The sequence below is a fragment of the Ursus maritimus genome, unplaced genomic scaffold (genome assembly GCF_017311325.1).
Source record: "Ursus maritimus isolate PB19 unplaced genomic scaffold, ASM1731132v1 scaffold_11, whole genome shotgun sequence".
Lineage (NCBI taxonomy): Eukaryota > Metazoa > Chordata > Mammalia > Carnivora > Ursidae > Ursus > Ursus maritimus.
The window spans coordinates 67,178,869-67,195,835 of NW_024423453.1; the positions used below are offsets into that span (position 1 = coordinate 67,178,869).

The 16,967-nt window shown below is 40.0% G+C and overlaps 1 protein-coding gene across 3 annotated transcripts in view; it reads left to right on the forward strand.

Annotated features, from left to right (window-relative positions):
* Positions 1–16,967, forward strand: part of EBF2 (EBF transcription factor 2) — a 186,097-nt gene that overhangs the window by 43,473 nt on the left and 125,657 nt on the right. The window lies entirely within an intron of this gene.

The window sequence follows — 16,967 nt, forward strand, 5'->3', positions numbered from 1 at the left end:
TTTGAGTGTCTGGCCATGGTGGACAGACCTGTTGTTTTCGAGTTACTGGTACCGTCAGTTCTGAGGTCAAAGTGAACTAGGGGGAATGCCCATTTCCAAGACCTTGATTAGATGTCTTGGTCCAAATGGAGCAGAGTTTGAGCCACACAGCTAGGGCTGGAGAAGTTTGGCAGGAGGTGGGAAGTGGAGAAAAAGGGGAGGGAACAGAGACTTGCTGAAGAATGGCATACTGGACAAAACAAAGAACTGGATGGGAAGACTGAAGATAACAAATAGGAGGAGGCAAGGGAGAGGAGGACGATCATGGAAGGAGCAGAAGAGGAAATGTGGAAATGTGAGGGAAGAAGAAGAGGAAATGTGAGCATGTGGGGGGAGGTTTGGGAAATGAGAGGCAAAGTGAAATAAAGGAAAGACAAGATCTAGAGTGAGAACCTGAAAGAAAGCAGAAGATATATGTAGGGAAATGACAGAGGAAATGAGAAACCCAGATGGAGACAGACCCAGACTGCAGAGGGAAGAAAAGGCAGAAGATGGAAAATGAATATAGACCAAAAAAGAAAAAGAAAAAGGAAGTGCTCTTTGAGGGAGATAAATAGAGCATCAGTCAGATGAGACTTTCTACGAGACACACTATGTTTGTTAGGTGACTCAAGAAAGAGGGAGCTGAGAAATACAAAGACATTTTTAATCTGATGAGTTTTAGAAAATATTATTTATTTATATTTTCATTGGCACCAAAACGCTTGGAATGTAGACCAAATCACCACGGAAAGGTGTTTGGGGGAGAAGAAAAGAGACAAAAATGATTGTTGCAACAGATTGGTTTTCATTTTCCATTTCAGGGACAATTTAATAACAATTTGGCTTTGATGCTTTTATTTATTTTGCTTCCTCTTCTCAGGGGCCCATTGGACCCATGTCTATTTTGCTTGCTGGTTAGCATCGTTTGTTTACAACTGAGAGGGAACCCGATCCTTTACGTGAAGCTCACCAACACCAGTTTCACTAGGAGACCGAGCTTCTTTCTTTCTTCTCCAGCTCTTCTCCAAGAAATTGGCTGGCTGTCAGTCTTTCATTATCTTGAACACTGTTTTCTTCCCCTCCCGGTTACTCCGTGGTGCTGATAAGTGGGACCCGCTATTTGTTTATTCAAAGAGAGAGGGTGGTGACGAGTGCGTTTCCTGTATTGTGAAATCGGAACTCATCTGCACTCTTGTAACGAGATATCAATCTTTTGTGTAATGCCAGGTACTGCGCTTAATTGCCCTCTTGTAATGTGTTATCCCTGAGATGATAATTTGAGTTATTTCTTTGTTAACCTTTACACAGCCAATAACAAATTAAACATCATTATCTGAGTTTAAAATAGGCTGTAAATCTCTAAGCCCTGGTAATACTCAGACACTTACAACCAGGGAGTCATAAAATGACATTAAATGATACTCTGAAACACAACCCAGAAAGTACTACAAATAAATGGGGAGAAAGCAGAACATTACCAAGAGGAGTTTATGTGGGATGATCCCTCTCAGTTACAATGCAGAGATTATTCAAATTATGGCAATTTGGCGCTAACATAACCATTTAAAACGCACTTTCTTAACCTTTCTTCGGGGTGCCTGGGCTCCTTCAAGACCGGACATTCCTTCTTTGCATACTGTTTGAAATATTGCGGGGAAGTTCAAATTTGGCTTCTGCCCTGGAGTCAGCCTCACTCACTCCCCTTTGCTCCAGGGTCCTTGGCTGTCTGCTTTCACAACTATTGCCTAAACCGCCCATTTGGTTACTTAATTCTCTTCTTTTCTCTCACTGCTTGATGTCGTCAATTGTCTCTCTTTCATGACATGGTGAGCCTCTCACAAGTAGGGTTATGTCTCAACTTATTTTGCAGAGTTGGTGTCCAGTGATCTTCCAAGTGGAAGTTTCTAGGTTCTGTCCAGTCTTTCTAGTGATGTGATGGAGGGCAAGGAGGGGAGGGGGCTGGGAAGAAGGTATAAATATGTGTGTGGAGGGAACTGCTTTTGGAACCAATGTTGCTGTTCTTTCTCTCAGGTTTGTGTGAAAACTAGTTCTCTGAATCGTAGCATATTTAAACTGAACCTTATATGCCAGGTGTGAGGGCCTGAGAGAGAAACTGCCTTCTCCCTGATAGTATTCAAACTGTAGTTGGTGGTAGAACAGGACTAGAATTCAGGTTTCTGGGCTTCAGTTTTTTTTTTTCTTTTTAAAGATTTTATTTATTTATTTGACACAGATAGAGACAGCCAGCGAGAGAGGGAACACAAGCAGGGTAAGTGGGAGAGGAAGAAGCAGGCCCATAGCGGAGGAGCCTGATGTGGGACTCGATCCCACAACGCCGGGATCACGCCCTGAGCCGAAGGCGGACGCCGAACCGCTGTGCCACCCAGGCGCCCCTCTGGGCTTCAGTTTGAATGCTCTTTCTGCTATACCCCATGTCACATGGAGGTGGTTGGAATTGGTCTGTTAGATTAAAAAAAATTGATATTGCATAGACAATGGTGATGATCTGAGGAAACATAGCTCTGGGACCTACTGATCATGGTGTGATGAAACCATAGCATGAAACAGAATGTATTTTAGCATGGGATGTGCAGGAGGGGGTGGGTTACACAATGCAATCTGTAAGGTACAATGTCAGCGGTGCAATCTCCAGGATTTCATGCTGATCCCTCTCCCACCTCCCATGTGTTCCTGACCATTTGGAATGGGAAGCTTTGGCTCCAAGATGCCTTTTTACATATTTTACTTAGCATAATACCCTCTGGGTCCACCCATGTTGTCGCACATGGCAAGATCCCATTCTTCTTTTTGGCTGAGTAATATTCCATCATATATATGTGACAGCTACAGACAAGCAAAAAAAAAAAATACAAAACAGAAACAGATTTATAAATATAGAGAATAAACTGCTGGTTGCTGGGGGATGGGTTGAGGAGCAGGAAAAATAGGTGAGGGGATTAAGAGGTACAAATTTCCAGTTATAAAATAAATAAGTCGTGGGGAATGTAATGTACAGCATAGGGAATATAGTCACTGATATTGTCATAACGTTGTATGGTGACAGATGGTAACTACACTTACGGTGGACGTTGCGTAATGTATAGAATTGTCAAACACTCTGCTGTACACCTGAAACTAATATAATGTTGTATGTCAACTACCCTTCAGTAATAAAAATTTTTTTAAAGAAGATCCTTTTGAAAATGTTTCCAGATTTATAACAATTTTTGGTCAGTTTATATTTTCTACTTGAAGAAGTTTTATTCTGAAATTCAGTATTATCCTAAAAGTAGCAGACATAAGCCAACATTTTTATACTTATTGGCATGTAGTTATATGTAGTGTTCCCCTACAATTTTAAAGATCCCCACTTGAACTGTGGTAAATTCCCCAAGTCCCTCATTCTTGAGGATGGTAGACACATTTGTGTTCTCGTTCTCTCTTACTCTCTTACCCTCTCTTCCTCTTACTATCCTTGGCAGTTTTTCTAATTTATATTTAAATTACTTATTTAAAATTATTTGTCAGTTCTACTTAATTATGGTCTGCTTTCATCTCTGCTAATTCCATCTTCTTCCTCCTGCAGGTCTGTTTCACTTTCAAGTTTCTTTGACTGAAATTTTAGTTTATTTATTTTTTAGGTTTTTTTCTGTCTTTTTTTTTTTTAAAGATTTTATTTATTTATTCGACAGAGAGACAGCCAGCGAGAGAGGGAACACAGCAAGGGGAGTGGGAGAGGAAGAAGCAGGCTCCTAGCGGAGGAGCCTGATGTGGGGCTTGATCCCATAACGTCGGGATCACGCCCTGAGCCGAAGGCAGACGCTTAACCACTGTGCCACCCAGGCGCCCCTGTCTTTTCTTTTTTTAATCAGAGAAAACATTTGGGGCAATGCATTTTCCTCTGTGTACAGTTTTGGCCTTGAGTTTCCAAGAGTTTTAATATGTTTTTCTTTCATTTTTTAAAAAAGATTTATTCATTTATTTGAAGTGGGGAGGGGCAGAAGGAGAGAATCTTCATGCAGACTCCTTGCTGAGCATGGAGCCTGATGTGGGGCTTGATCTCACAACCCTGAGATCACAACCTGAACCGAAATCAAGAGTCAGACGCTTAACCAACTGAGCCACCCAGGCACCCCTGTGTTTTTCTTTCTAATTATCATTTATCTATAAGTACTCAAATTGCAGTTCTGATTTCTAAGAGATTGAATTATTTTTTTGTTAAAATTAAGGAGATTACCTTGAAATATTGCATTTTGGTTAGAAAATGTGGTTTGGACTATTTCTATTTTGGGGTATTCTAAAAAAAACACAACTTTATTAATATTATTTACATCTTCTCCAACCTTGTTTTTTAGTCTGTTTTATCTGCCAAAGAGCAAGAGGGCTGTGTTAATCTCTAGCTATAACTATCTTTATGCAAATTTATCCTTAGAATTCTAATACCTTTAAGATCCATATATTTTGATACTGTGAATTTGCATTCATGATTACTATGCGTTATTATCAATAAAATGTTAGCTCTCTTTATTATTATAAACTTTTCTTTTTTATCTAGTTTCTTGTTGTTTGCCTTTAAATTTACTTTGTCTACCATTAGTTTCATAAACTCTGCTTTATTTTTATCTTTGCCTCATAATCACTTTCATGTCCTTTTATTTCTGATCTCTGACTTGAGTGTTCTTTTTATTTAAAACAGTTTTATTGAGGTAGAGTTGACATAAAATCCTCCCATTTTCATTCAATTTTTGATATTGAATTATGGGACATCTGAGTGTTCTTTTAAATAACACACAGTTGGATGCATTTTTGATTCAATGTGAGTATCTCATTCAATCCCCTTCTAATAAGAGAGTTTAACTTATTTACATTTATTGTTATAGCTGGTGTTTTTTGATCAAACATCTGTCATCTTGTTCCACTTCATTTCCTTGTCGTTTCCTTTGTTCTCTTTCTGTATATTGATCTTGTTTTCTTTGCTTTTAATCTCAAATATTTTTTTTCTTTTTCCTCTGAAGATTTTTTTTTTAATTTTTTTTATTATATTATGTTAGTCACCATACAGTACATCCCCGGTTTCCAATGTAAAGTTCGATGATTTATTAGTTGCATATAACACCCAGTGCACCATGCAATACGTGCCCTCCTTACTACCCATCACCAGTCTATCCCATTCCCCTACCCCCCTCCCCTCTGAGGCCCTCAGTTTAATCTCAAATATTTTTAAATGTACATATCTTCTTTTAATTTTACTATTGGTTAAAATTTTTTCAAAAATATTTCCTAGGCTGTATTGTCAGCCAGGATTGAAATGCATCTCTCTCTCTATTTGATACAAATAATTGAGCACAATTTGTCTTTATAGCATCAGTTTCCCCCTCTCTCTTCTGCCATTTCTTAGTCTTTTAAAATAATTAATTTCGCTTTTATAACCAGATCAATGTGATTATATCAAAATTTTTTCATTATATATCCTCCCTTCAAATAACTATTTTTTGGCATCTGTGTTTGAGTTTGTAGTGATATTTGTGTTGCTTGTTAGGCTTGCTTCTATTTTAATTGGTTTCAGCATCCCCACTACTTCCTTCATAATGTAATACCCACACTTTTGAGCTTCTAATTTTGTTTTGTTTTTCAGAAGTTGGATTACATCTTTGATAATCTTGTCAGGAAGGTTGCATACGTGCTATATTTTCCGACAATTGTATATCTAAGAGTTTTTTTTTCTGAGGTCTTCACTTAGAAAATATTGGCTATCAAACTCTTGGGTCATACCCTTTTTCACTTAAAACTACTTAGACATAGCCCGTTGCATTCCAGTATTTAATGTTGAAATGTGAAAGTGTGGTAATACTTTGATTTTCATTGATTATTCCTGGAACATAATGAGCTCTTAAAATCTGCATTCATTTCTTCAAGTTAGAAAAATATTTCTCTATTATGTTTCTTGTAATTCTTCTGTTGCATTATTTTGTCCTTTTGCTGTGTTTTCCAGGGAGCATCTCAAGCTTGTGGTCCACATACTGGTTTTAGTTTTCTCCCTGGCTGCTATGTGGAAAGTGGACTGGAAGGTGGTTTGGGTTGGAGACAGCCAGGAGAGCAGTTAAGGTAGTTCTTACAGACCAGAGTGGTGGCAGTACAGATAGAAAGAAACAAATGAATTTGAGATACATTTTATAAGTAGTTTTCCATGTTGCTGTGAGCTCTCCTTCTCCTCCTTCTTTTTCTTCTTCTTCTGTCTTTCTGGATCTTAATATTAAGACGGTAGCAGAGACAGGACAGGATGCTGTTAGCTGGAGGTCATTTTGAACCAGAAGCTAGCTCACAGATTCTCGTGGCAAGTTTACAGGGAAGAGGAGTCCTAGTAGTTGGGCATTTGTAAAGTGCTTTAAAACTTTTACAGTATAGCCTTAATTGAGCTTCTTACCCGGAGTGGTTGACAGTACAGATAGAAATAACAAAACTAAGATGCTGGGTGATTCAGTGATTTGCTTGAAGTCACTAGTTAGTTAGTGGTAGAATCACGACCTCATCTTCTGTTTTTTAGTGCAGTGGACTTTTTACTTAGTGTATTTGGAGACTTAGGGATCTGTAGAAACTCTGGAATGGTCACAGAGGGTGGGGCAAGGGGCAGGGAGAGGTGGCAGATCAACTCTGCACACAGGGCCTGGCCTCCATGACCTCTGTCTTGACCAGAGCATTGCCCCCTTTGCCTGTTATAATCTTATAATTTATAAATATAAAAGGTTTATTTAAAGGGATTCTATGACTACATAATACATTTTGAAAACCATTTCAGGATACCATGTTGTCTCTAGTCTTTGGGCTTGCTGAGTCGAGTGGCTTTCATACAAAATACACTTGAATCCTCTCCACCCTCTTAATCCAGATTTTGACCAAGTGCACCACCAAAGGCAAGTGATAGGACAGCCATGGGACAGGTCACCAAGTCATCGTCCAGCTGCCCTGAGCAGAGTGGTTTGGAAAAGACCTGAGCTGCATGTCTTCTCAGCCTGTGTACGCTGCCTTTCTCCTTTCTTATCCTGTTGCATTCACCTCATCTGCCCTTAGTTTGCTCCTTTCTCATTACATATATTGCCCCCTCTTTCCTCTTATTTTTTCTTTCCTTTCTTTGTATTTCCTTCCTGATGTCTGTTTGTATTTTCTGGCATCTTCCAACTTGACTTCCTTCTACTTCTCCTTTCCTAGACTTCTCTCCAAAGTCTGCCTTCTCTGTCCTTCTCTTTTTCTGTCCTTTCCTTCCTTTTCTGTCTTTTCTCCCAATCCTCCTGCTTTTTTCCAACATTTTAATATGAAGCTGTTCAAATCTACAGTATTGAAAAAAATTTACAGTGATACCAGTGTATTTACCACTCAGATTCCATTATTAAGATTTTATAAAACGTGCTCTATTACACACCTACTTATCTCTCTATCCATCCAGAAATCCAGAATTTTTTTAAATCTCAAAGTAAGTTTTAGGTATGAGTCATTGGTACACTCCCTGTAAGTACTTGAGCATGTGTACCATTAACTAGAATTCAATATTTGTTTACAGTTCCCACCTTTAAGCTACAATTTACGGACAATAAACTGTACAAATCTTAAGTGTACCATTGGATGAGTTGTGGCAGATGAATACACCTGGGCAACCCAAACCCCTGTCAAGAGAGAGAAACTTTCAGTCACCTCAGAGAGACCTTCGAGACTTACCTCAGACTTACCCTTCGAGAGACCACCACTGTTCCAATCATTTACCACTCTGGATTTGTTTTGCTTGTTCTAGAACTTGATAAAAATGGAACCAAACAGAATGTACTTCTTCCTGGAAGGTTTCTTTCACTCAGCAAATATTTTTAAGATTTGTCTGACTGCCAATAGCTGTTCCTTTTTTATTGCTAAGTAGTACTCCACTGCTATTCTCCTACTGATGGTCAGTGTTTACCATTAGAAATGAAGCTGATTCTCTCCCCGTGCCCCTCCCCCACTCACACTTGCACACAAACACTCTCTCTAAAATAAATAAATAAATCTTAAAAAGAAAAAAGAAATGAAGCTGCTATGAATCCTTCCTTTTGTTTTCACTGTCCTTCATTTTCTGCCCCCGTGCCTCCCCCTGTTTTGGTCCTGGAGCACACTCAAGATATATGAATAAAATAGTGAAAATAATTCCTATCTCATAGGGTTGTAGTGTGAAGAAAAGTGAGGTAATGTATGAAAGGCTTCCAAGTCAGTCCCTGGTACACAGTAGGCACTCAATAAATGGTAGTTGTAATTATATAGGGAAGGCACAAAGGCTTCTAGTTGGAAGACTTTTTATGGTTGGATTTCTGTGCTGTTTTCTAGCACTGTGGCTTTTACTAGGTTATGTCACATCTATCTGCCTTCATTTATTCTTCTAAAATCTTTCTTTTTCCTCATGAGTTACATAAGGATAAAAATATAAACCTTCCCAGAATTATTGGAAGGGAATGATGAAGAAAAGTGATGGCAAAAGAGTTTGCAGAAGAAATAGCATCTCCTTTTTTTTCACACTGCTCGGGTTTTGCAAGAAATTGCTTCGAGATTCTTGGATGAGAAAATCTTATTCAAAAGCCAAGAACTACAGTTTGAGGGATATCCTTTTCCCAGACCCATTAGCTGCCATTCAGCTAGGACTTAGCAGTTTCCACTGGAGCATAAAGAAGTTTATTTTACCATTTTAATTTGGTGCTGCTTTATTTACCCTGTTTGTGCTAACCCAAATTTGGCACCCACTCTGTACTCCAAGTGCTAATTTAAGTGACATATTTCCGTTCTGCCTGGGAAGAATACACAGAAGAGCTGAAAGACGTGTGTTTATAATTATAAGGTACCGAGTTGGCTCAAACAACATCTCATAGCATATGGGAACTATGTGGGCTAGTTAGCAAAAGTTTATGCTGAAGCCTGATGCTGTTTGGCTGAGTTTTGTAAACTCAGAGTTGTTAAGCTGTGTCTAATAAAACATGGGTTGAGTCAATTTAATATTTCCAGGCTATTCTGCTGTTGTGGTGAAGAGAGCCTCTTTCCCTTTTCTCAGCCTAAAAATGCAGAGGATTTGAATTCAATTCTGGAGATTGTAGATTTTGTTGGGATAAGAAGGACAGGCTATTTTTTTTTTTTTTTTACAGCACAGTCTTCAAGAACCTGGATATGAGTGCTTGGCCCCAAGATGATTGGCTCTAGCTTTTTATTTTTCATTACAGATTGACATCAAGGAGGGTTCTCAGATTTTCCAACATTGTGCATTTTAAGTTTTCTGTTTAAAACAATATTATATATGATCGTATAAAGTTTCTACTTATAGACTTTTTATTATTATTTAATATAACAATGTACATATATAGAGAATATTTTAAGCTCAGAGGAAAGATGAGGTATTGTAGAAATTGGTCTATTGATTGTGTGTAGTGTGTATGTGTGTGTGTGTGTGTACACCCAAAGCAGTGTATTAAATGCATGCATGTGTATAAGGACATAATTATATAGTATGACTGGTTGTGTAAAAGTGGTTTCATGAGATGTTATTGTACACCTGCTGTATGTAGACTACTTGCTCTTGGTCTTGGGCTTCCTTTCTATCTGCAACTTTCGGGGCTGGGAAGAGGAACCACCAGGAGCTGAATTCCCATGCTAATCCTAATACAGCTTTAGGCTCTAGAAGCTGACCCTTAGGCCAAGTGAACTGGCAGAGAGGAAAGCCATTAACCCTCAGTGGAAGGCTTCCTGGCAAGTCTACTCCTGCTGCTGTTTATCACATTTACTTATTGGTAAGTACAGGAACAGGGCAGCCCACTGGCCCTTTTATCCAGAAAGCCAAGTCAACTGAGCTTGTGGAAAGGGAGTCTCTCGTGCCCTTCTTCCTGTTATTATATGGAATACATGGCAACTTTCTGTTGCAGGAGTGCTAAAAACAGACTGGAATGAAAATTTAAACTACTTGTAAATGTAGGCGAGTTCTCTGCAAACATCTGGATTGTCATCTATCTGCATCATTTTTATTCCCAAGGGCCTCAGGTATCGGAGACTGAATGGTATCATGCCTGTACTCTCAAAACCCCCTTTGGTTAGCTGGATATTTGTTTAAAGAACCAGAGTTTCATATGGCAACTGATGTGCTTCGTAAATTGTGTATTTTTACATCTTCTAGGGTAGATCAGATGAGGTCTTGCTCACAAGTTTGCTACAATATGGATCTCTATAGCCCAGAATGTGCTGCAAGCCAAAACCTTGCCCTACACGTCACACGGGAGGCAGTGAACTTGCTCTAACGGGGCATTGGCCCGTGCATGTTGCATCTGTCAACATGCCCAGCAGAGGGGAGCCCCCTTCCTACTGTGCTACCACTCACACCTAGTGCATCATGTTCAGGTCTTCCTTTTATGTATGGAAAGCACCTTCACATACATTATTGCCTTTCCACCTTACATGCCCCTCCAGTGGGGAGCTGCCATTATCCCCATTTTATAGACAATGAGGCTCAAAGAGGCTCAAAGAGGGATTTGTGGAAAGTCATAGATTTTTACCAGTAGGTGACAGAGTACGGATTGTCTGGTGTTGGTTCCTCTACATCCCAACTGTCCCTTATAGTTGTGTTGGACACAATTTAATATAATTGGACAGTAGGATGCTGGTCATTTAGTTTCCCTGTGTTAGTCTTGCTTTGCAGAACCAGGATAGTTTCTGTGAAAGAACTATGGATTTGGAGTTTGAAGAACTGAGTTGAAATTCTCACTCTTCTACCCATTAGTGATGCGATTTGGGGCAAATCCGTTTTGACTTGCAGTAGATGTCTTGTAAAGCATGGGGGATTGTATTTGAGAAAGCATTTTGTAAAACATAAACTATTATGGAAAATGTAAACAGTTATTATAATTTTCTTTCCAACTGGACTGTCCATTTCTTGCTGGACTATGTCCCATTATTTTTCTATTTCTATAACTTTGCATAGTGCCAGCTACATAGAAGTCACTCAGTAAGTATAAGCTGAATGACTTACTGATTGATTGAAAGCTGAGATCATGCCTTCCTATTGCTTTGTTTCTTTTCCCTGGTGCCTAATATGTATGTATTTAAGTGGAGACACCCAGGGGTAATTTCTGGCAGATTGAAAAATGTTTCTTTATATCTATCTATCTATCTATCTATATCTATATCTATATCTATATCTATATCTATCTATATCTATATCTATATCTATATCTATATCTATATATCAATGTTCCTCTGTGTGTACATGGGTTTATAAAATTTATTTAAGTGTGTGCATGTGTGACCATGTAGAATATTTCTGCATGCATGTGGGGAGTTGACTATTAGTGGGGGGTCACTAATGGCTGATGCACAGGGACTAATGGTACCTTTGGAAGATCAGGGCTGGTCTGCTGGTCTATGGCTGTTACAGCTCTGTGGGCAGCTCTCTGATGTGTCCAGGGCCCTCAGAGCTGTGGTAAGGGCCCCAGGATAGGAATATATGCCCTGACTCCTTATTTTCTCACCTATTCATACTTCCTAACCTTCTATCCAATGGCTGGCCAAATGGATCTATAGACAAGAAGTGCCAGGCTGGAAGAGGCAGGTAATCCTAAGATAGTAGATCTCTTATAAAACCCTTGGACAGCACTACGCTGTTCTTGGAATGTACCTGTGTCATGAAAGAAAAGTGAATTTTAAGATTCCCTGTAAAACCAAAAAATAAAACCTACCAGATCAGTAAATGACCTCAAGAGGCTTTTTTTTAAGTATTATTTTTTCTGTATTACTGTAACACACACCTGAGTGGTTGATGGTGTGTTTGTAGACCCCCAGCTACTATCTGGAGCCCACGTTAATGCTGGGAGGAGCCACTTCTAGGAAACATGGTAGAAGCTTTCCGAAGGGGCATTAAATAGGTGTAGGGTCCTTGTGAAGTTTGGTTTAGAGAAGAGCAGTGTGATAGAAAAGCACTGAACTTAGAGGTTGGGAGACCTAGGTTTTGGTTTGGCTTTGTTACTCTGAATGGAATTTAACCTTTGAGTGCCTCAGTTTGCTCAGCTGAAGAACTGAGGCCATGATCCTCAGACATGATATAGTTGAATGGCTCAGACGGGATACCATGCACAAAAATTCTTAGAAAACTCTGAAGTATAGAGAAAGTGAAATGTGGTATGACGGTTTTTGAAGGCTTGAATGACCTATAGAGCCAGCTGTCATAGAGTGATTAAGAGAAGGACTCTTGGAACTACCTGGGATCAACTCCCAGCTCTGCTATTGCCGGCTGTGTGACCATGGGCAGGCTTCTGGACCACTCTGTGCCTCAGTTTCCTTATCTGCAAAATGAAGGGAAATCATGGTGTTTGAACACACGGTTAAGGCTCCAATCAATGTTTTATTTAGTATAAAACACTTATATATGATGTATGTATACATATATTATGCATAAGATATAACTCAGATTATTATCTAGTGAACAGGAACTTTGAGTAAATCCCACCTCCTCCTCTCTTTAGCTTTATCCTCCTCTTCCTCTTTAATGGAAAAGATGAAAATTATTGTGGATTTTTAAAAATTCCAGGCTAAAGTCTAGAGTGGTAGTTTTGGGGCCCCACTTGCTGCAAGGGAAGTGCCACGGAACTGATGGCGGTGAGGGCAGGACAGCCAGGCAAGGGCAGGGGCTCCCCATTTTGGCTTTGGCAGAGCCTTTATCCACATTGGGCTTCTGTGTGTTTTTTTTTTTTTTAACAAGAGTCCAGCTGCTTTAATAAGTTTGAGACCCACTGGCTCTGAGTCAACACAGATGCAGCCCCCGTCTCAGGACCTTCTCCTTTCACATCTAGTATGGTTCACAGAGACATGTTGGTGATACTGATGAAACACAAAGGAAAGTGCCAACCCAAAAAAGGTAGTTTTTAAAAAATTATTTTGTTGGACACGCCATATTAAGAAAGTAGAATACTAATCCAGTTTAAAAGGATTTAAAAATAAAGATTGAAATGAAAACTAACTCTCAGAGAAGTAGAAAGCAGCCTTCTTAATTGAGATTTTCAAATAGTCAAGCATCAGTGAAGGTGTATATGCTGAGAGACTGCTAAGTGTGGTGCTGTGGGGGATGTGACAAAAAGAAGGCACATCCCTGTCCACGGGAGGTCATAATCTAGTAGGGTAATAACTTGGGGGCACTTACCAGCAGTTGACAAGTGATATGGTTTCATATTCAAAAGTGCTCCTAGAAGTACTGTAGCCCAGAGGAGAAAGAAGTCAAAGTAGACTGCAGTAATACTAAGGGAAGTTTTCACGAAGGAGCTGGGAGTTGAAATAGAGGCAGAATTGAAATAGGCGGAGGGCATTTGCAGGTGGGAGCTGCAGCAGGAGCAAAGAAAAGCGAGATGGACCCACCTGGTACATAGCATCCAAAAGGGTGCTTGATAGGCTCAGAGACAAGCGCCATGCTAAACTGTAAGCTTCAGGAGGGCAAGAACCATGGATTTTTGTACTCCAGCATATGTGCTCAGCACCTAATAGTTCCTCAACAAATATGTGTTATATAAATGGATGCATATCTTAGGGCTATGTGATATCACCAGTAAGCCCATAAAACTTTACCAACACCTCACCTCGCTTTTCAGTAGCAAGATTCCCATCGCTTCCTGTCCTCCTTAACTTCTCTCTTGGCTGGACCAAGAAGAGCGTTTTCATGAACATCCAGGAATTGAGAATCACCTTTAGTGTATATCTTTACAGAAGAGCAAACTGAAAGCCAGAGAGTTTAAGTGACTTACCCAAGGTCACACAGCTAGTTAGTGGCAGCACTATAACATTTTCTTGGTTCAGAAGTCTGGTTTCTAGAGTAAGTGCCTGGCTTTCTCATTAGGGCCAAGTTGACTCGAAACCTCTCCAGTCCCCTGGATCATTTATCCATCCTTGCTCTCTGGAGGCCTACCACCTGGGTTTACTGATGGAGTATGCTGAAATTTTATGTGTATATCATGTGTGAAGAAATCTGCGGTGGCACCATATATTTTATATGTAGCCACTGGGTATTTCAGAGAAGACAGGAGCTAAATTCCCAGCCAATTTTAAAGGGCTTGTCTTATATGGCATTGGCAGAGAAAGGGGGCTGGCCACATGGAGCCCTGGAGAACGTCGAGACCTCACTGGAGCTTGAATTATACTGGGTAATTCCCACCTTGGTGACACTCCTCCTCATCACAGCCCATGCTCTGCTCAGTTCTGTTTTTATCACTTTTCAAATATAAAACAATTCTCCCCCTTAAGAGCAGTTTATTATTCCTGAGATCTGGAGGCAGAAGAAAGATACCTTTCCCTTTGCTTATTGTAGAAGCATTAGTTTTCCTTCCTTCCTTCCTTCCTTCCTTCCTTCCTTCCTTCCTTCCTCCCTCCCTCCCTCCCTCCCTCCCGTCCTTCTTCCCTCCCTCCCTCCTTTCCTCCTTCCCTCTCTTTCTTTCTCTATCCCTCCCCCCCCTTTTTTGGGCAGAAGATGTGTTTTTTGAAAAGTTTCTCAGTTTCAGGGAGTAGGCGGATAAAAATCTTTGAGAACACCCAGGACGGGTAGCTGCAGATCTGAGCTTTGCACATCTCATTCTGTAAAAATCTAACAGCCTTTACTCGAAGAAAGAACCCTGGGCTGTTCCCAAAATGTAGATATCAAGGAACGTTGGGCAAGTTTCATCACCTGGCAACAGGGGGTTTCAGAGGTACAAGCAGGCTTGATGGACCTCACTTTTTCCCAGGCTCTGTGCCTTGTTTGCTTGTAAATGTTGGTAAACCTAGGTTTGGAGGTCTGTTTACATACGCTTTTAATGATATGGTTAATGCAACCGTGTGTGAATCTGACACTCAAATTGAGTCAGCCAAGATCGTTCCTGTGAAACAGCCATTTTTTTGTACTGCTCCGTGAAATGCTTGAGTTCTTATAGTCTTCATTAATTTGGAGAGCCAGGTCCTCCTCGATTTCACATTCCAGAAATAACCTTCTTGGATCCAGTTTGCACCCAAGTATGTATATAAACCTACAAAGTTGTACACCTTTTGGTTTACTTTTCACTCTCCTTAACCCCTGGTACCATATCGGAGGAGAGAGTCCAGCATATGGCAGCGTGACAAATGTTGAGGGAATCAACCACCATTAAAAAAAATGCTTAGATTTTATTATTTTTTTTTGAAGCAATTATTGAACAGTTTCTTGGGGTATCTTTCAAACAACACCCCACCGGCATGGAAGACTATAGTTCACAAGGAAAGTTTTTGATTTTTAAATTGACGTTGATACCAAGGAGGGAAATCCTTTGTTGTGTCTCCAGCACAGGGGGCTCAGCTGATCCATATGCACCAGTGGGCACACCCAGAGAGCTTTCATAATTCATAAGCTGAGAGGCCCCTGACAAGCAGGGGCTACACACAGCCAGAGCCGAGCAGAGTGCCCGGGAAGCTGGGGCTGAGGCAATGCTGGAGACTGGGCTTCAGAGCCCTGGCTCTTCCTTGCACTCCAGCTTGTTGGGTCGTGTTGAGATCCCAAAGCCCAATTCCCAAGTTGGGTGCCACTAGGTGGTCAGGGGAGAAGACAGGCGTGTAAAAGATCTTCCCACTGGAGGCAGCACTGAGCTCGGATGAGGAGACTTACTTTAAGTTTTCTTTTCAGTTACAAAATAAGATAGCAAAACAAAATAAAAGTCTGGAAAATAGCAGGATAAAAATCACTGCAACTCTCAGCACTTTAGCATAATAATTTTCACTTTTGTGTGTTCCCTATAGTCTTTTTTTATAGGTGTACTTTTATGCATGGTAAAGGACACGATTGTGTGTTCTGTTATTTTAACTTCACATTGCGTGATGAGCATTTGGCATGCTCTATATATTCTTCATCCTTTTTTTTTTGGTGAATAAATACTATTCCGTTGAGCAGATGAATGTGACATAGTTTACATAACCATTTCACTATTATTTCTGATATACAGAAATTCTAATTTTTTCATTTTTGAAAATGTTGTAAGAACATATTCTTTCTAGAAGGTAAAGATGTGAGTCCTTTCTTTTCTTTTAATTAATTAATTGATTATAATTATTATTTATTTTATTATTATTTTTTGTGAGTCCTTTTTCTGTCACATATTAGCTGGGTCATTTGTTGAGAACCTTTGAAGTACTTTGAGTCTCATTTTTTCACCATGGAATTGAGATTATCATATCTATCTTACCTATAAATATCAACCTTATAAATAGAAATATATACATACAACATATTAATCATACATCAATATGACATATTGACATATAATTACACATTTATATACACTGTTATATATTATAGTAACATGATATGATATAAACACAGAAAGGCTGGCCCGTATGTCACTCTTGTGTGTTTCTGTTCAACTTAATGACTGGTTCCATATTCTGAAAACCAAAATAATTTAAACCAACCTTAACTTAAAAAAAAAAAAAAGACTAGAATACTTTTTCCCCCTTGCAAAGGTGAAGGGGAGAGAAGGAAAGGTGCTGGTAAAATCTGACAGTGCTAGTGTGTTACCACTCTTAAAAGGTTAGGGGCCACGGAACAGCCTCTTAATGGTCTTGGAGGGCGGTGTAAACATAGATCAATGAAATCCGCACACAACCCCCCAGTCTCCTTTTAGATAGTAGTCTCAGGCTCCTTCCCCGTGGAGCCTGGCATTAAAACTCTTCTCCTGGGACTGATCTGAATTTCACCTTTTACTTCCCATTCCTACTGTTTGTGGAAGGTGAGATGCACTGAGGAAGGGGCAAGAAGAGAGGAGGAGGAGAAGGGTGAAGGATGAAGAGGCAGGGCCATGGGCTAACTGGGTGGGAAGCTTTGGCTTTGGAGTGGAGCCGACAGAGGGCTCAGGCTCTGTCCCCATGAGCTCCAGCTCTGGGAACAGGGAGAAAGAGCGGTTCAGTGTGGGTGTTCTGGG